General features: G+C 38.4%; 1 long non-coding RNA gene across 4 annotated transcripts in view; it reads left to right on the top strand.

Moving 5' to 3' along the window:
- Positions 1-21,438, top strand: part of LOC141584074 (uncharacterized) — a 375,324-nt gene that overhangs the window by 101,883 nt on the left and 252,003 nt on the right. For 3 of the 4 annotated variants that reach the window (XR_012517015.1, XR_012517018.1, XR_012517017.1), the window contains exon 2: positions 11,030-11,108. This is a non-coding gene — a long non-coding RNA (uncharacterized LOC141584074). Of the gene's footprint in view, positions 1-7,457; positions 7,962-11,029; positions 11,109-21,438 lie in introns of those variants that run through there. The other variant, XR_012517016.1, reaches the window with a different exon arrangement.

Raw genomic sequence — 21,438 nt, 5'->3', positions numbered from 1 at the left:
CAGTATGTAAATTTGCTAAGAGTTAATTCCTAGCAATTAAACTTCTAGATTAAATAATGTGCACATTAAAAAATATTGATGCATATTGACAAATTTCCTCCCCACAATTTACATCAAATTATACTTTCACCAATAGTATGTGGAAATGCTGATCTTTTTGGTTCCTCAGCAGTACAGAGCATGATCCTTCAAAATCTTTACCAATTTGTTAGTTGAAAGAAACAATCTGATTGTTTTAATTTAAGTACACACATTTTCGATATTCTTAATTCAGAGTAAAACGTTCTGATTCTGTTGCCAGATTCTGGGTAGACTGGGATACAGAATAGCAGAAAACTTCATTATTGCATACTACTTAAAGGACTAAATAAAATAATAAAACAATTACTTTAGACCTGGAAACTGCCTCCGAATAATCCCATACATCTGTGTATCTATTTCATAAGTTTAGGAGAGGATTTTGTAGAGGCGTCTGAGCTTTACTCACTCAATCCTTCATGCTTATGTTTTATATCAACAAATAATAAAGAGAGATGTATTTTACTTTAAGATGCTCTACATATGAGAGTCTAATGGTTCAATTTGGGGGAAAGGGAATAATTATTTTATAAAAAGTTCCTATACATAGTAACAGCCCTCTTTAGGGAAGAAATAAGTTTACAATTTTTTGAGTTTTAATAAATATAAGGGGGTGAACCTGGCCTTGTGCTATGTGTGGTAGCTTTCCTTCTAGAACACTGAAAGACAATGTGTTTTCTAATGGAACAGAAGCATTCCAAGCCACCCTTCTGTGTCTCCTGCTTAGCAGATTTATGTACTCTTGGCTAATAAGTCTGTCCATATAAACCAATGGACTCTTTCCATTCTCTACGCCTTGTAGCTCTGAAGAGGCAACCCCTGCCTTTAGTTCTATGAGCCCTAAAAGCTTTGAAGCAAAGAGTAAAATGTTACTTTCCTCTTTGTGTTGTACTGCTTTCTCTAAAACATGAAAAATAGCTAGAAGGGTATGTGTATACATATTGACATGTTTCTAAGCTTTAGTTTGGAAAGGCTGAAGTTTCACATTAAAAAAAATACAGCATTTCAATCATATTATATGGATTATATGACTTCTATTACTTAGAATACTGGAAAAATCTATTAAATATCCTTTTTACCTACAAGCACTCACACATTTTCTTGGTTTTATTTGACCAAAAAATATTTCAATATCAGACTAACTTGCTCCAGTGTCTGTTCATGTATTTTCAAATTAATAGTTCTTGAAAGAAAGCACAGGTCATATTGCTCTCATTTACCTTTTTTGGCTCGTACATGGATTTTCATAGACTGCAATGGAAATACTGCGGACAAGGATTTCTCTTCAGACTTAGGTGTAAACACTAGAACTTACTATAATAATTTGGATCCTGCACCATCCTAGGAACTAGGGTTATTTTCTTGAGACACTTGAGTGAGTGGATCAGTTGCCAAGCAACTTGCATTCCTATGGGGCTGGGCTGGGGAACAAAAGGGTGCCAGGTGGTAATACATAGAAGGAAAATGCCAAAGACACATGGAAAAATAAAGCCTCCATCTGGGAATTGTAGTATATAACTGTTCAGAAATTTGGAATATGCTCTTCCTTAATAATTCGTTTCAACAGCTATCAATCTCTGATAACATCTTTAATATCTGTGGCTATCCATCCATCACCCGTCCATTCATCCACTCACCCATCCATCTGGACAGATTTTGAGCTTAGGAATTATAAATAGTAAGCTGGAACTGTATGTCTCTTATATTAACTACTTTGCCAATAGTTGTTGTTCACTAATTTCTTACCCTTTCTCATGATTTCCTCTATTCCTCTTTCCCCTCTATGTCTTATATATGTTTTTATTTTTCATCTTCTTCTGGTATGTGCTTTCTTTTTCTCTCAGAAGTGATTTTAGACGCTGAGGCCACTAGATCGAGGGAGGAGGGCAAAGTTTGAAAAACTAACTGTTGGGTACTATGCTCCCTACCTGGTTGATGGGATCAGTCATACCCTAAACCTCAGGATCATGCAATATGCCCATGTAACAAATCTGCACATGTATCCCCCGAATCTAAAATAAAAGTTGAAATTATAAAAATAAAATAAAATCCTGTATTTCATCTGAAAACAAAACAGACAAACGAAAAAAGAAGTGATTTCATTGCTTCACTGTTCCTTGGTGCTTAGGCATTCGGTCTAGGTGGGGACATAGATTCGTACAGCAGATTGTCAGGCCAGGCCTTATGCCCCCACCTATATGGGACTTCTTTACTTGACAGCCATATGCTGAAACTTAACATCCTTGAAGTCCAAGTGCAAAACAATGATGATAGTCTTAACGTGTCAGAAATTTGGACACACACTTATATATGCAATCAGCTTTATATATTTTAAAACATAGGTCAGTTCTATTTGTTCACATACACTATAAAAATAAACTTTTTCTCATATGGAAGCTAAAACTAAAGAAAACTATGCGTTCCTTCTTTCTGAGAGCTCTGCCAGCATCATGTCAGATTGTGTTCCTAAGGATTTGTACTTTTTAATAGAATTCCCTGAATACCATGTAACAATCAGAATCCAGTTATTCTCAAGAATTTCAGGAAAGAAAAAGTACAATCCAGTTCGAAGCATGTCTCAAAGAACACAGAAACTGTTATTTATTTAGTGCTTATTATATGCCTGAAGTTGTGCTAGGCAATTCTTGATAGATTATAAAACTGAATCTTCAAAAATCCTTGTATAGTGAGTATTATTAGCCACATTAAAAAAATATGAAACTAAGCCTTGGAGAAGTTAAATAACCTGCACAAAGTCACTCAGCTCCTAAGAGCCATGCTTTTTGCCCTCAATGTATTTAATTCTACTAAGTTACACTATGGAGGGTCTCATCGGTGACTGTAGAGACGTTAGAGACTAGGTCTCACTCTGTCATGAGGCTGGAGTGCAGTGGCACAATCATAGCTCACTGCAGCCTTGAACTCCTGGGCTTAAGCAGTCCTCCTAAGCAGCTACCTCTGGATAATTACAAAATTTTTTTGTAGGGATGGGGTCTCACTATGTTGCTCATTTTACTCTCAAACTCCTGGCTATATATATAGCTTGTCTGAAACATGGGAGCTTGAACTTTGAACTTTCTGAGACATACTAATACTGATTTCTTTTGCATCATTTTAGAATTACTGTCATTCCTCTTTGCAATGCACTGTCTGATTTACTCAGGAGTGAGATACATTCATCAAGACATCCCTGAGCTACAAATGGAAAAGTTGGGTGTCAGGCTGGCTTCCCAAAGTGAATCCTTTTAGATGATGACTCTTATGCAGGTAACTAATTAAGGGCATGTCTCCAGGAGAACCTGGTAATTTAATGAGAGGGAAAGAAAGAGAATAAGCCATGCAAAAGTGCTTTTTTTTTTGAGAGTATCACTCTGTCACCAGGCTTATATATATGTGTACATAAGTATGTATACACACAAATATACAATATTTTGGCTTATCTAAGTATGTATATTTATGTAATATATATAATATATATGCCTAAATATTAGAAGCTTGAAGCAGAAGCTGATAATTTTCACTGGAAACAACAGAGGGTTCCGTCCAGGTATTCTGCCCCTAAAATGACTCTTTGCTCTCCTGGGAGGGGAAAAGAAGAGTTGATACTGAAGGGGACACTGAAAGGGCTTTATATGCGGGAAGCTATTGCCCTTGTCTCCCGCCTCCTCTTAGGGCTGTGGTTTTCAAGGTGTGCCTATCTTAATCATATGAGACTATTTCTCTTTATTTTCAAAATATATAAACGTGTGTGCCTCTATTGCAAATCTTTTGAATCATAACCACGTGGGCAAGTGGAGAGGTGTAGATAAAAGTAATATTAGCTTGTGCAAAGTTACTTTTTCCCTTCTTTCTATTATGGAAAACATTTGTGCACACAAAAGTAGTTTAAAAAGGTAGTATACTCACACCCATATTCCTACACTCACATAACCAATCTACATCATTGAGCTAAAAGACCCTCAGGTGATTGTGATGATGATTAATTACTCTAGATCTTGAAACCTGCATCCAATCAACTTCCTCTTGGGCTGGATCAGGGATAGAGGATAGTCTTGCATCAACCCATGTCTTCTTGGGATTACCTTTCCAGATGATCCTGAGGACCAGAAGCCTCAAGTGACTTCCTTTTAGCCTGTTAGATTATGTCTCTGGAATAGTCATGGAGAGGTTGTTGGGTGGCAGCTGGCAACTGAGCAAAAGTCATTTTCCCATATTTGCCTTGTTGATATTTTAAGAGCACATGTTATTATGATCTTGAAATAGGTAATTAAACACAAATGTTGGATTATAGACACGTTTTTAAAAAGTATGTGGAATGAAGAAACTGAAGCTTGGTCTATTATGGGAAAAAGAAAGTCCAAGTCAACTTTTTGAAAGATTCCAGAGCAGTGGACTACTTCAGACTCGTCTGTCTGAGTGCCTATATCCTTTTATGGGAGTTCACAGAGCTCTTTAAAAATCTGATGAAAGTGCCAGATGTTCTCATTAGTGATCATGTATATGAATCATATAGTTTATTTTGTATGTAAATTCAGGATGGATACTGAGGGAAATCCTTCATGAATCTGCCAGGGAGATAGCTAATGTAGATGACGGGGTGATGGGTGCAGCAAACCACCGTGACATGTGTATACCTATGCACCAAACCTGCACGTTCTGCACATGTACCCTAGAACTTACAGGATAATAATAATTAGGAAGAAAACACTTTTCTATACCTTCCTTCAGTAAAGGAAAGTCCTAGTCTGTTTTGGGAGCCAAAATATGAATGAGGTCAAAAGATGGAATTAATGATGCTTTGGAGTATGACATAAGTCTCCCCCTAAATCAACCAGTTCAATCTTCTGGAAAACTGAGAGGTGTAAAATGGGCCAGAAATATCTTATCTAACTTAAGCTGCCATTAAGAGCCCTATGCAGCATTAGGTTTACCACAAATAGAGTGCTTTCAGTTTGTTAATTCAGAACTGTTTCCCTACCTAACAGGTCCCTTCTTAAATGTCATTCAGGGAAGAACTTTTTAAGCCCCAATATTTAAATATATTCTATATTATTCTCATCATAACATCTTAATTTCCTTTTTAGCATATTTGACACCAGCATTTGTACTACTTGTTGATTTATTTGTATTTGACTGTCTCCCCACAGAATTTAAGCACAATCAGGATAAAGACCTTGTTTACCTTGTATATTACTGTATCCTTAGTGTAGTATACAGTGCCATACACAGTTAAAGGCTAAGAAATACGTGATGAATGGATGAATGATGAATTTACAGAGTTTGTGGTAAGACCCAAGCTTACGTAATTTTCCTGAGAGTACTTAGGAAAGGTATCTGGGTAATTAATCATGTTTGTAACAAGTTCTCTTGATGATGATGCTGAAGACCACTGTGATGACGATGATAACATCAGCTGCCTTTGCAGCTGCTGTGTGGTAAATGGAAGTGAGCAGACCAAAAGAAATAAAAAGACAGCTAAAGCACAGCTTTAAATGATATCCTTTAATCTCTGGCTGCTGGGAAGAGCAGCCACAGATAGACTAGTTTGTGTGCCAGGATCCCAAAAGAGCTGACAAACTGTGAGCAAGATTAACTCTTAAGAAAAGAAAGGTAAAGTCTCCGATAGCAACAGGTACTGTAAACAGTGGTCACTGTTGCTAATGAGAGAATAGGCTTGGTGTGCATCTGGGGCACAAAGACATGCGCCTCTCCCAGGCTTCAAATAAGTCTTATGAAGCAGCCTGTCCATACTGGCCACTTCCCAGGGGACAATCCAGGTGGTCACACCCAACCATTTCTAGCTATTTTCTTATATAGCTCTAGTTTACAAAGAAAGACATACAAAGACATGTAGTGTAATTATTATTACTACCTTTTCTGCCATTAACAATTATATAACTCGAAAGTGCACACTGTGTAAATAAAACTTTTTCCCACATGTCTATGACACCTGGCAAGTCTCAGTTTATTATTTGTTGAAATGTTCACCTTAAGCATTAGGAAATATGCATATTTGTTGCTATTTATCCTTTTAAACAGAACAAAACTGCAAATTAAAAAAAAATAGCTGCGTGTGGTGTCTCATGCCTGTAATCCAGCACTTGGCGGGGGCTGAGGTGGGCATATCGCTTGAACCCAGGAGTTCTAGACCAGCATGGGCAACATAGTAAGACCCTCTCTCTACAAAAAAATACAAAAAATTGGCTAGGCATGGTGGCATTTGCCTGTAGTCCTAGTTACCTGGGAGACTGAGATGGGAGGATTGCTTAAGCCTTGGGAGATTGAGGGGGCAGTGAGCCAAGATCTCACCACTAAACTCCAGCCTGAGTGACAAAGTGAGACCCTGTCTCAAAAAAAAAAAAAAAAAAAAAAAAATTAGACACGTTTGCGCAGTTCATTCTACAATTCAGTGTGACACTTTTGTTAACAAGATAATTACCAATATCCTTATGAACACACATATATAAACAAAAGAAAAGAAAGAGAAAGAAAAAGAAATGTGGTTTAGAATCCCTTGTTTCGTTTTACTCTGATTTGATAATTTTCCTAGCTCAAATCTAGAACTGGAAGGTGGTAGCTTATTGTATCAGAGGTTAAGCCTTGTGGCTCTTATTTCCTGTTCCAACTAGAACCAAGATGTCCAAAGAGTATGTTTGGAATGACTTTTTTTTTAAAAAAAATGATTTCTAGCTCTGTGTCTAGTCAGAGTATGGAGGCGTTTGGGCCAACTCCGGAAAACAACTTCAAGGTAGAAAACCATGGACCGCAAGGTCCTGCTTCCGCATACTTATGCTTGTGGAGTAGGTGGCAAGTTCTCAAAAGAATTTTGTCTGTGAGATACAGGCATTTCTGGGACACTTTCATAACCAGTTTCATGCAGTAATTAGCTTCAGAGCTGGAGTATGCTAGAAACTACTGGGCCCTGGGCAGTGGTTAAATTAGGTGTGAACGTAAGCTGGGCTCCCCTCCATTGTGTAGTTAAAAACCAAAGGTGGGCACAGAGAGAGTATTTGTTCTGCCCTTTCTTCACCCACTGCATTTTCATTTCCCCTCTCGCGACTCCAGAGGCCTAATAAAGGACTCTAACGTACGGTATTCAACACAGCTTTAAAAAATCCACGCAGAGTGCAAAATTGTAGTAGGAATTTGGGTTTTGTTTTTCTTTTGGGTTTAATATGACTTCCTAGGTTCAGCGTACTTTGTAATATATTTCTTAAACCGCAGGATCATGAGGGCAAATTCCCTTGGGGGAGAGTGGCTCTGTGAGTTGATTAGCACCATTTGCCTGCTTCCTAACCCTCTTCTGCTCAGGTATTAGTTGTTCAGACAGCTGAGCTCCAGCCCAGCTCCGCAGGTCCTGGGCTCCATTTTAATGCAAGCCAGTGATGCAAAGTCCCTGGCTTGGCCTGTCAGAACTTGATAGCTCTGTAAACACTGAAATCCTTGTTGCCATAACACCAGGAAAAATAATATGGGCTCCTGCATATAAATATAACGAAGGCCTTGGGGAATGGGAGCATTTCTAAATGACTCGAAGCTCTGTCACGGCATAATCTCTTATAAATAAATGTCAGTGTAGTCACTGAATGCAGACTGGATTTTTGCTTGACTACGGTGCTCAGCCTTCTAGACAATAGTTATGCTAAGGGATTATCTTTTAACATAGTGCAGTTATCTTCTTTGTTTGTTTTCTTTTTTCATTATTCACATAAGCCAAGGGAAATGAAAAGCATCTTATTTCAGGCAAAAAGGCCTGTGAATGATTAACTCTGGTTCCATGCATTGGGACTTTGCATAGCAACCCCTTGGCTTGCAAGGACAAAAAAGCTCAAGGCAGGAACAGCAGCCCAGGGACCTAAGACCAACGTTCTCAAATGAAGGTGGTGAGAAACAGATTAAGTATAAGCATTGTGTTTGTGGGTAGAATTCTCTATAGCTGGCCCATTTAATTTGGCATCGGTTTTACTGTACTTTTCTTGGTGAAGATGTGTTTTGCTGACCTTTACTCTTGCTTTTTGAATACATTTGAGAATCCAGGTGAAACGACCATGGTTATGGCTTAATCTGGTTTATGCCACCACATTTTATGGGTTCTCCCTGATACTATCCCAAACTGGGCTAACTCTGGCCAATTTTATATTAAAAAGTATAAATAATGGCACTGAAGCTTTATAACAACATGAAGCTTTAATTTTAGCTCAACTGAAACTTTGTTGGTAAATGCTAGCACTTTTGAAATTATATATAACACAGGCATTGTATGAAATAAAGATAAACACAGAGTGTGATTATATGATTCCAATTAAAAGCATGTAAGTATGTAAAGAACCTCATTGTACAAATCTGAAATCAATCTCAATTTCATATCTTTTTTATAGACATTTGGTGCTTAAACGTTTATACAACAAAGTCCATTTTCATGAAAAACAAGACTCGAGTTAAAAGAGTTAGAAGAAAATGAAGTATAAGCTAAGGACAGAAGAAACATTTGAAAATTTAGAAAAAAAGCAGTATAGTTATAATTGAGCCAAAATATTTAGGACACTTAAATTTAGACTGCAAGTCAATCCAGATGTTTATTTATTAATGTTAATAATGTTTCCAGTGTTGTTATAGAATGCTAAATCCCAGGGGTTCTGCTTCTAAGTTTAAAGACAAATGAAATGATCTTTATTCTTTTCCAGCTCTGTTTTAATTTTAGGAGTTTTTCTATAGCCGTGATTTTCCCATAAATGTGTTTGCAAAATCTTGAGCAGCTCCTGATGTCTTGCAGAAAGTCTGAGTGAAACAGTGCTCTCGCAAAGCTTTCCACGTTCTGCATTGCTCTTCTTGCTTCCATGGCAATAAAGAGAGAAACTTGGCATAAGAATATAATCTGTTCCTGCCTGTTTCTCATCTGAAGTCATAAACCTCTGCCATCCCACCCAAGACTAGAATTTCAGCTGGCATGAAACAGCTGTCTGCTTACAGGTTTATTCCGGTAGTAACCAAAGACAAAACTATTTTAATTGGAGGCCCTAGGCTGTTCTCCAAACCCTCACAATCTCTGGGTCATCCCCAAGAAGAAACCATTGAGGAAAAGGTACAAGTTACATTCTTTCTTACAGTTTTTGACACACTGTATATTTATGAAGCTGAGAACATTTTACTCTTCTAATTTGTCTACACTGGATGCCATGGAGAAAAGGAGGGTCACAAACGTGAAAGCCCTGAGGGTTCCGGCACACAGGCTGAGTAGGCTGCAGTGCATGGGAGGAGTGTCCTGTCCGAAAGGGCATCTGCTATTCTGCTTCACTTATTGCTACCATGTGGGAATGTGGAGGCCCAAGTTGCCAGATAATCTGATTTGTCAATAGACGTTCTCAGTCCTGCTTTTTATGTGAATTCTGCATAGTTTTAAATGTTGGCAATTATTTTGAATAAAAATCAAAACATTATGAATGTTAACCCAAACGTAGCTCTGGATTGGATGTCTGGGGCTGCTTGGATCCAATCCCTAGACTTCACTCTTGATTCATTACAGGTAGACTGCATTTATCAGTTGCTTAGGTTCTAAAACTGTCAGGTGGCATAATTTATCTACACATTTTCCTTCTCATTCTGGTTAGCATTGCATGAAGAATATAAGTTTTGGTGTCAGGGAAAGATGTAGATTTTACTCGTTCCAGATTTTACCAAATGGTGACTTGCAGCCCCTTATTCCTTTGAAAGCCTCTCCTATGCCATCCAGAAATGAAAACTTATTTTACAGGATGTTTGGAGGATTAAACAAACTCATATGTAACATACTTAGCCCAGCCCTGCAGGTGCTCTTTGCATGGTGTTATCATTCTGATCATTACGATTTTTGTTTTTGAGATGGAGTTTCACTCTTATTGCCCAGGCTGGAGTGCAATGGCACAATCTTAGTTCACTGCAAATTCTGCCTTCCAGGTTCAAGCAATTCTCCTGCCTCAGTGTCCCAAGTAGCTGAGATTACAGGTGCTTGACACCATGCCTGGCTAATTTTTGTATTTTTAGTAGAGACGAGGTTTTGTCATGCTGGGCAGGCTGGTCTCTAACTCCTAACCTCAGATGATCAACCTACCTGAGCCTCCCAAAGTGCTGGGATTACAGTTGTGAGCCACTGCACTCAGCTTTCTGATTATTACTATTAATAACAAACAATATCATAAAGTGATCCACTTTAGAAGACTCAAGAATGGGAGGCCAAGATGGGCAGATCACAAGGTCAGGAGTTTGAGACCAGCCTGGCCAACATGGTGAAACTCCGTCTCTACTAAAAATACAAAAAAAAAAAAAATTAGCCAGGCATGGTGGTGCATGCCTGTAATTGCAGCCACTTAGGAGGCTGAGGCAGGAGAATTGCTTCAACCCAGGAGGCAGAGATCGCAGTGAGCCAAGATCATACCAATGCAGTCCAGCCTGGGCGACAGAGTGAGATTGTCTCAAAAAAAAAAAAAAAAAAGAAGACGCAAGGACTCCATCAGGAAGAGTCTCTCTCAGTATAGGGATAAGAACCTCTTTGTAGATCTAACATACAATATAATACAAAAAAATTGTATCAAGAGCCACCTTTATGTTCTTAAAGAATTTTGGGATTTGTTGCTAGAGAAGACCTTGAGGAAATAGAAACTGACAGCTAGAAATGACAGAAACACAAATTTCATAAGAGACATTAATATTTGAAACTATGACAAATGAATGCTTTCCTTGAAATGCACTGTGACATGTTAAGAACACAACTTGTTATGAAAATAAAACCAAAGACTTTATCTGGAACCATGTTGTTAAGTAAAAGAATGTAGGCTAACTTTTTCCTATCCATTTTTGTGGGATTATTTACTTTGGAAATAAATGGGTGAAAATCACTTAGAACATTTCCTTTATTTATTTATTTATTTATTTAGTACCCAGGCAGATCTACTATTAAAGACTTCTTCTCTCCTAGCTGTGTGTCTGTGATCTGTCAATGAGGATAGTGAAGGACTACTCAATCAATTGGGGTGTACAAAGTGGAGTTTGAGAAGGTAAGTGATGTTTTCTCCATGCTTTCTTTCAAAATTCATTTCAATTAAATCTTTAATATTCAAAGAAAGAGATTTTCTTCTTTCCTTTTCCTGAAACAATGGCAAGTAAGAACAGAAAAAAAAATCTGTCTAACAAATTTTCCAGTGGTAAAAACAAAACAGGATACTCACGTGATATGGTTCAATGTATCTTGTGTCTTTCACATGACATGTCCTCTTGGTTGATAAGAGCTCTTTGATAGTATGATATTGAGTGGTAAGACTGTGTAATGGATTATTTGAAGTGTTTATCTATAAGCCATTCATATATTCACTGACAAAACTCTTTTATTTTTAAAGCTTAATGGCAGTTAGTGCTGGTTATATAGGAGTCTTCCATAACCTCCCTATACGTATATATATATGTAGGAGTTTATTAAGCATTAACTCACATGATCACAAGGTCCCACAATACGCTATCTGCAGGCTGAGGAGCAAGGAAAGCCAGTCTAAGTTCCAAAACTAAAGAACTTGGAGTCTGATGTTCAAGGGCAGGAAGCATTCAGCACAAGAGAAAGCTGCAGACTGGGAGGCTAGGCCAGGCTTTCCTTTCATGTTTTTCTGTCTGCTTTATACTCTAGCCATGCTGGCAACTGGTTAGATTGTACCTACCCAGATTAAGGGTGGGTCTGCCTTTCCCAGCCCACTGACTCAAATGTTAATCTCCTTTGGCAACACCCTCACAGACACGCCCAGGATCAATACTTTGTATCCTTCAATCCAATCGAGTTGACACTCATTATTAACCATCACAGTAATGAGTAATAATATCTCCATCTACTGTGAGTGAGATAGGAACTATGCTAGGCACTTAAAGGACATTGCTTGTAATGCTCATCACCCTTTATGCAGTGATATGGTTTGGCTCTGTGTCCCCACCCATATCTCATCTTGAATTGTACTCCCATAATTTCCACATGTGGTAGGAGGGACTTTGTGGGAGATAATTGAATCATGGGACCAATTGCCCATATACTGTTCTCCTCGTCATGAAGACGGTTTTACCAGGGGTTTCAGCTTTTGCCTCTTCCTCATTTTCTCTTTGCCTGCTGCCATCCATGTAAGATAGGACTTACTCCTCCTTGCCTTCTGCCGTGATTGTTAGGCTTCCCCAGCCTTGTGGAAGTGTAAGTCCAATTAAACCTCTTTCTTTTGTAAATTGCTCAGTCTCAGGTATGTCTTTATCAGTAGTGTCATAACAGACTAATACAATTAGGTCTTCATGTCCGTTATACAGAGGGGCAAATGGAGTCTCAGGTATAAATGGCTGCCCTCAGGGCATTTGGATGGTTACAGGAGGTTAGAATTGAACCAGATTTGTTGTTCTAGCCTCCTGTACTGTATGCTTTCTCAAGTATTTTAGGGAATAATTTGTCCCACTTGTGGGACAAATGAATTACTTAGAAATCATCAGCAGTGTCTGACAGACAGCAATCCAACAGCAAAGACAGAAGTAGAACAAGATCAGATAACACATATCAGAGGCAAAATTATTCAAGATCCCTTTATATTTCTTAGCAGAGAAGGAAAAGTATTCTTCACCTCTTGCTCACTGCATACATGACATGAAAGGAAACGGAAAAGAATTAAAAATAAAATGGCAATGGTAAGGTACAGAATAAAGAGAGAATGGGATTGACAAAAACAAAGAAACTAGCTTCTCCCTCTCCTTTTCGCTTGTGAACTCAAGCTCTTAAAAATGAATTAAGGGCTACTAAATTTGATTGTAGAGAATGTCAATGACTAACAGTATCTGGCATTCAGTAGACAAGAAGTGGTCATTCAATAAATGTATGAGCAAGTAAGATCTTTGGTAACTTTATTTCCATTCTTCCTAAAGACTCTTTACACCAAATACTGTTTTAAAAATCCTGGTTCAGATGTCCCCATGTTATGAAGAGTATTAAATGATAAATAAATCAAAGGGCCATCCTGAATGCAGAAAGAAATTCTCATACCTCATTGCAGATAAATTAGCATGACAAAATACCTCCACTCTTTCTTTTCCTTTGGAAAGGATTTTGGGTTGTTTACTCATATGTCCATGTACTAATCTGTTCTCATGTTGCTATGAAGAAATACCCAAGACTGGGTAATTTATAAAGGAAGTAAAGAGGTTTAACTGACTCACAGTTCCACATGGCTGAGAAGGCCTCAGGAAACTTACAATTATGGTGGAAGGTCCCATTTGACAGTGTGGCAGGAAAAAATATTAGTACTGAGCAAAGGGGGAAGCCCCTTATAAAACTATCAGATCTTGTGAGAACTCACCCACTATCATGAGAATAGCATGAGCATCATGTTGGTAACCACCCCCATGGTTAAGTTATCTCCTACTGCGTCCCTCCTGTGACATGGCAGGTCCCTCCCATGACACATGGGAATTTGGGAACTACAATTCAAGATGAGATTTGGGTGGGAACACAGCCAAACCATATCATTCTATCCCTCGCTCCTCCAAAATCTCACGTCCTCACATTTCAAAACACAATCATGCCTTTCCAACAGTCCCCCAAAAGTCTTAACTCATTCCAGCATTAACTCAAAAGTCCAAGTCCAAAGTTTCATCTAAGCAAGGCAAGTCACTTTCACCTTTGAGCCTGTAAAATGAAGAGCAAGTTAGTTACCTCCTAGATACAATGGGGTATAGGCATTGGGTAAATATACCCATTCCAAATGAGAGAAATTGTCCAAAACAAAGGGGCTACAGGTCCCATGCAAGTCTAAATCCAATAGGGCAGGCTTTAAGTCTTAAAGTTTCAAAATGATCTCCTCTGACTCCATGTCTCATATCTAGGGCATGCTGATGCAAGAGGTGGGCTCCATGGCCTTGGGCCGGTCTGCTTCTGTGGATTTTCTGGGTACAGCCCTCCTTCCTGCTGCTTTCATAGGCTGGTGATGAGTGTCTGTGGCTTTTCCAGGTACCTGGCACAAGCTGTTGGTGGATCTATCATTCTGGGTTCTGGAGGATGGTGTCCCTCTTCTCACAGCTCCAATAGGCAGTGGCCCAGTGGGGACTGTGTTTGTGAGCTCCAACCTCACATTTCCTTTCCCCACTGCTCTAGCAGATGTTCTCCATGAGGGCTCTATCCCTGCAGCAAACTTTTGCCTGAATACCCAGGTGTTTCCATACATCTTCTGAAATCTAGGTGGAGATTCCAAAATCTCAATTCTTGACTTCTGTGTACCTGCAGGCTCAACACCATGTGGAAGCTGCCAAGGCTTGGGGCTTGCACCTTCTGAAGCCATGGTCTGAGCTATACCTTAGCCTTTTTAGCCATGGCTGGTACTGAAACAGCTGGTATGCGAGGCATCAAGTCCTTAGGCTGCACTCAGCAGAGGGGTTTGGGGTTTGGCCCATGAAACCATTTTTTCCTCCTAGGCCTCTGGGCCTGTGGCGGGAGGGGCTGCCATGCAGGTCTCTGACATTCCCTGGAGACATTTCCCCCATTGCCTTGCTGATTAACATTCAGTTCTTTGTCACTTATGCAAATTTCTACAGCTGGCTTTAATTTCTCCCCAGAAAATGGGTTTTCTTTTCTATTGCATTGTTAGACTGCAAATTTTCCAAACTTTCATGCTCTGCTTCCTCTTAGATGCTTTGCCACTTAAAAATTTTTTTTTGCCAGATACCCTAAATAATCTCTCTCAATTTCAAATTTCCACAGATCTCTAGAGCAGGGACAAAATGCTGCCAGTCTCTTTGCTAAAGCATAACAAGAGTTACTTTAGCTTCAATTTCCAACAAGTTCCTCATCTCCATCTGAGACTACCTCAGCCTGGACTTTATTGTCCATATCACTGTAAGCATTTCGGTTAAAGCCATTCAACAAGTCTCTAGGAAGTTCCAAACTTTCCCACATCTTCCTGTCTTCAGAGCCCTCTAAGTCTCTAGGAAGTTCCCAATTTTCCCACATTTTTCTGTTTTCTTCTGAGCCCTCCAAACTGTTCCATCCTTTGCCTTTTATCCAGTTCCAAAGTTACTTCCACTTTTTTGGGTATCTTTATAGCAGCACCCCACTATCTGTGGTACCAATTTACTGTATTAGTCTGTTCTTTCACTGCTATAAAGAACCGCTCAAGAATGGATAGTTTATAAAAGAAAGAGGTTTAATTGACTCACATTTCTGCATGGCTGGGGAGGCTTCAGCAACCTTACAATCATGGCAGAGGCACCTCTTCACAGGATGGCAGGAGAGAGAATGAGTGCTGAGTGAAAGGGGAAGTCCCCTATAAAACCATCAGCTCTCATGAGAGCTCACTCACTATCATGAGAATAGCATGATCAGCATGAGGGTAACCACCCCCACGATTAAGTCACCTCCTGCCCGATCCCTTCCATGACACATGGGGATTATGGGAACTACAATTCAAGATGAGATTTGGGTGGGGACACAGCCAAACCATACCAGTCCATCTAAAGAATTATTTCTGTTGTTACTTTAGAACATCGAGACAGGGCTCTGAGGAGTAGGGAAACCATATAAAATGTGGTTCTTTGCAGAGAAACAAAGAGGCAAGTTAAAATCACAGAAAGCCAAGTTTATCACTTATATTAGTTCACAAAGATGAGGTTTCAGGCACTGTACCTTCCTTGTGGCTGTAGATGTCAATATCTCAAGAAACATGTAGATGAGTAGTCCTGAGTTTCCCATGAAGTTCTTGAATCAAAATTGCTTGGGGGAGGAAGAAGCAGATCTTTTTCATTTTATGAAGGTTTCACAGGTGGTTCTGTTCTGCAACCCATTTAAGAAGGTTTCACAGGTGGTTCTGTTGTGTCAGATAGCTGACTTAACCCTTTAGGTAATTCACTCCAGGCTTTTTTTTCTCATTATCCATTCCAAATTAACATACACTACTGCACTATATTTACATCAGGTATTCAGATCAGAGCGGTAAGAATACAGCAAAGAGATTCTAAGTAAAATAAGAGAATATAAAGTTCATCAAAATATGCCTCCCATCAAAACATCGTGATTTATAACCTAGATATGATAAAATGGAAACAGAATCTTGTAAGTGCACATGTAATTAAGGTCAAAACAACAATGTTAGGACAGTCAGATCCCTGATCAAAATTCCAGAGAGGGATGGTTGAAAGTTCACCAAACTAATGTGCCTGGTTTGACTCTTGTGATTTTTCACCTAAGAGGTTAGGGATACTGGCAGAAGAGTGGCAAATAAGCTTGGAGATTTAGAAAAAATAAAATTTCAGAGGCAGGGAGAGAGAGAAAGTAGGGGAGAAGAGGCACCAGCATGAACTGATGTAAAGTGAAGAATATCCGGGGGAATTAAAAGGAAGACTTCTATTGAAAAGAAGAGAAAAGAATATCAGAGTAACTAAGAATGAACCAATAAATATGGGATGCTCCTGAGATGCTGGGGGCATATGATCAAAGGGCAATTATGATAGAAGCTGAGCAAGTGACTTTAAGGCCAAGATAATAAAGGACCCAGTAGTTCCAGGGAGTGGACTGAGAATTCAACCTGCAGCAGTAAGTGAAAACAGAAGAAACCAGTGAAGATAGATACCCACAAGGGTCGTGGCAGGAGAGTTGCCTGTGATAAGAAATAACATTAACCCAGAGAGGGCTTGGAGGAGACTGATGCTCAAGCCTCAAAAAGCCAAGTAACAGGACACTATAACCTTGAACGCCACTCATCATTATAGGACAGTTTTTATCCTAAAAGTCCTTTTTTATTGTAGTAAAAATAGTGGTCCACTTGAAAAAACTGTGCATGCAGCTCCCAGTAGATGCTCTGGGTATGACGAATGGCCAGGGAGAAGAAAGGCAAAAGGTCAGGGTCATGGTCTTTGGGAGAGAAAGCCATCCCCTTTCACCATCAGGTAACTACTGGGACATTGCAAGGGAAAGATTCTCTGGGATGTAAGTAAGAGGCCGTGTTTCAGAGATGATATCCTCCAGGTCCAGAGTTCAGAGGACAGAGTTGTGGGACAATAACAGGGCATAGATGTGACATTTGGAGAGGATGGAGCATGAAAGAATTTGATAGAGATAATCCACAGTGGAAGGGCTGCAGTACCTCCAGAGCAAGAGTGGTTTATAAACAGAAAACAGGAAGAGGTGCCTGGGGAAAACAGAATCCAGAAAGCACTTTGGAGAAAACAAAACTCAATATGAAGCTTAATGCCTGGAAGCAAACTAAAGACTTATCAGAGACTTCTCGAAAGGACACCTCAGGGAGATGCCAACTGAGGTGGTGGCTGAGGAGGCATCCAGTTGCTCTGCCACTCTTCTGACCCGAAGTGAAATAAAAGGTCTGGGGTCATGCAGTTAAAGATCCCTTACACACCCTGGAATCTCAGAGTGGGTATCAGCCTAGACCTGGGCAAGGAGGGAGGTGAGACTCGATTGCAGTTCTAAAAAGTGGAGCCTCTTTGTGATTCAAAACAAAAGTAGTACAAGGGAGCCCCTTGTGGAACTTTTTAAATACCAAAGACTGTTGCCAAGTTGGGACGATTCCATAACAGATCTCATAAGATAGAAAGTTTGTGTTTACATTTAGCTAACTGGATGTGTTAGACTGTGGCTGGGGTGGGGGAGGGGATGACTCTTGGGAAGACCAGGAAGAGGTGAAAGGCTGTAACACAAAAGGTGTAAGTCCAGGAAGAGGAATTTTCCCCTTGCTGGTCATGAGAGGACCATGCAAAGGAACCAGGCTTAGTGGGGTGGGAGCACAATAAGAGAAGTCTCTTCTGTGGTGTTATGGTCTTGATAACAAAAATATTTTAAACACATTGGTTAAAGAGCATAAGAAGTTATGTAAGCATTAAGGGAAAAGTGTAACTTGCTTCTGTTTACCTTCATGTAAGTAAGGATATAACATAAAATATTTTTCAAAAACTAGTACAAAATATATTGAAGTACTGTTTGAATATCATTGGTGTTTTCCAGTGAAAAGAGAAAGTTATATTGAAAATGCCAACTTTACAAAATAAAAAAGTGCTTAAAATTGCTCATTATTATACATAGGCACACTCTATCAGATTGTATATCTTCAGCAAGAAGACTTTATGGTGATTTGAATCAACAGAACACCATATCTTGTTCAAAAAGGTGCTCGATATGTGTTTGAGTGGACAAAATGAGTCTATGTTGAGTAAGCAAGTTAAAGAATAAATTAAAGACATAGTTGTATATTCTACTTAGGAAGTCTTTCTCCACGGATGGGTTAGCTGCCCTTCCAGGGGCTCCCATACTACCTGCGTATCTCTCCCCTCCCCTCCCCTCCCCTCTTCTTCTCTCCCCTCCCTTCCTTCTTTATGCCATGTTCTCGAATAAACTGTAAGCTACTTGAGGTTAGGAACTAATTCTTATCTTCATTATAACTGTAGCCCTGACCATAGTACCCTGCACATGGTAGACATTTAAAAAATAGTTGTATAAATGAATGGTATTTAAGCTTAAGTCAAATGCTAAATTTGTATTATTCCTGGGAGATTAAGAGGGGTTAATTTTGGGGGGGTTAATACTTGAATTTTTTTTTAGAATGTCCATTAAGGAGCTATGATAAGGGAGAAGAGGAACAATTTAGACAGTGATATTATTCTAATTTGACCATATATTTCAAATGGAAAATGGATTGTAATGATTCAGAGCAAATAATTCCTTTCTTGGAAATAAAAGGCTGGAAAATTAAGCATGTGGACATACTTCTTATTGAAAACACAGCAGGGGAATGCCATTCCCCCTGAAATTATTCAGACTATCACATTAAACATACAGTATTTCTTAAAAAAATATTCCCAGAGGAAATCCAGCATCTATCTCCCCCTACTGGTGTCATATTAAGAGTAATGTCTGACTTTTTTCCCTTGAAATGAAGAATGTTCTAATTAAGATGAACATTTTAATTTGTTGTTAGGACAAAAAAAAAATCCTAAATAAAGCTTAAACATTCTACAACGGACGTTTGTGTAGTGATGAGCTTTACCAAGATTTGAGATATACATTGTTTCATCATACATAAAGAATGGTTAGATATTATTGCCAGTTAATCTGCCATTACCAGACTTATATATGACAATGGATTGTAATTGGTTAATACAATGAAAGTTTTATTTACTATAGAAAATGTCAAACATATCCGAAGTATAAAGAATAGTATAATAAACTTCCATGTCCCATTATGTAGCTCCAACAAATAAGTCATAACGAATCTTGTTTCATTTATTACTTCCGCAAGGTCTCACATCTAGGTCGTTTTGAAGCAAAGTCCAAGCATTGTATCATTTCCTCTGCAAATATTTCAGTAAGTACCCAAAAGATAAGGATGCTTAAAATATCCTCATAATATCATGATTATGCTTAATCTAAATTAGCAATAGTTTTTTTATCATCAATTATTTAGTCAGCATTTACATTTCCACAATTATTTTAAGATTTGTCATTATTTATCTTATAGTTTGAAACAGGCTTTTAATAAGAGCTATAAATTGTAATTGTTTGATATGTTTCTAAAATCTCAAGGAATTTAAAATTCCTCCTCTATCAATTTTTCTTTTAAAAAATTTAATTATTTTTATTTTTAAAAAATAGATTTAAGGAATATAACTTTTTTCTTGTAATTTTTTTTGTGGATAAAACCATATCATTTTTGTTCGGTATTGTGTCTTATATAATGTGTCACAATCTGGAATTTGCTGACTGGATCCCCATGGCATTGTATAAGACATTCCTCTGTCCCTTGTAAATTGGTAGTTAGATCCAGAGGCTTAAGTTTATTCAGGTTTGATTTGTGTGTGTGTGTGTGTGTGCAAGAAACTATTATGTACTTTCATCACTCAAAGTTTGGCAGCAGTTGAAGTTCATCATCTACTCTAGATTCTCTAGAGCAGCACTCGCTAATAGAAATTTCTATGGTGATATTGGCCAGGATGGTTTTGATCTCCTGACCTTGTGATCTGCCCACCTTGGCCTCCCAAAGTGCTGGGGGTCTCATTTCTTTTTACAGCTATATGTGTTCTATATTTTATTCAATAATCCCCTACCCCAACCCTTTTTTTAAGAGACAGAGTCTTGCACTGTTGCCCAGGTTGGAGTGCAGTGGTGTGATCATAGCTCACTGCAGCCTTGAACTCCTGGGCTCAGGTGATCTTCCTGCTTCCAAGAGGCTTGGACTACAGGTATGCACAACGATGCCTGGCATTTTGCATTGTTTGTAGAGACAAGGTCCTGTTACGTTGCCTAGACTGGTCTTGCACTCCTGGTCTTGAATGATCCTCTCACCTTGGCATCCCAAAGTGCTGGGATTATAGGTGTGAGCTCCCACCCCTGGCTAATAATTCCCTTATTAATGAGTACTTAGGCTGTGGAAAGTATTTTTTTTTTTAAATCATAGCTGCAGTAGCAGCAGCAGCATCAAATATGTTACCTTTCTCCATAATCTTTGATTATTCACTACGTTTATACAGGTATTCATAAAAATTTAAAACATAAATTACATTATATGAATGACTTAAGATAAGTGTTGGTAAGAAACTAAAGTACATTTATGGAAAGTTATAGGTTTTGGTATCCTCAAACTCAAATAAAATATTTTAATTTTCATTAATTATCCCATTAGGGGACTGATTACTGTTTTCCTAATTTTTAGGCTTCCTAGGATAGAGCTTGGAAAGGTTGGAAAAGTAAGTGATTGAACTTGAAAGGTGTTAATGAAAGAAGAATTATCCTTTGGGATGGAGCAGAGTAGCTGTTTTCAAAAAGATTTTATTTCATCTTCCATTTTTGGCCTCTAAGTTTTGTAGGGAATTTGTGATTAGAGTATGATAGTAAAGTACTAGGTAATTATTGTTCTGTTATTTGAACACATGTTTAAACTAGAAGTTCGAAGATAGCAATTGCAGTAATTATATATGTTCTAGCCACTTTATTCACTCTACCTCTTTTACCATATATTTTAAAGATACTTATATGGTAAAAGGTAGGTGGCAACTGAATAATCACAAACAAATCAATAAATAAAGAGGTGCTTTGCTTTATTGAGGGCATTCTTATATTGTCTCTTTCACTGGGATAAAATGTGGGGTTTTAAACTCATCTGCTCTAACATTGCTTTTCTTCATTTTCTCTCTATTTAGAGGGTTTCACTAGGTTTTCACACATTCTCACTTATTAGTTAGAAGCTGTTATAATTTTTATGATAATACTCTAGTTCTAGTTATTCCATCATGAGCTGATTCTGTTTATACTGCAAATAAATGTTAATTAAAACTACTCTGTACATTAGGAGAGTTATACCTATAGTGGATGACTGAAAAGAGAGT

This window comes from Saimiri boliviensis, chromosome 3 (assembly GCF_048565385.1).
Source record: "Saimiri boliviensis isolate mSaiBol1 chromosome 3, mSaiBol1.pri, whole genome shotgun sequence".
In the NCBI taxonomy this organism is placed as follows: domain Eukaryota; kingdom Metazoa; phylum Chordata; class Mammalia; order Primates; family Cebidae; genus Saimiri; species Saimiri boliviensis.
This window is presented reverse-complemented; position numbering and strand designations above follow the sequence as displayed.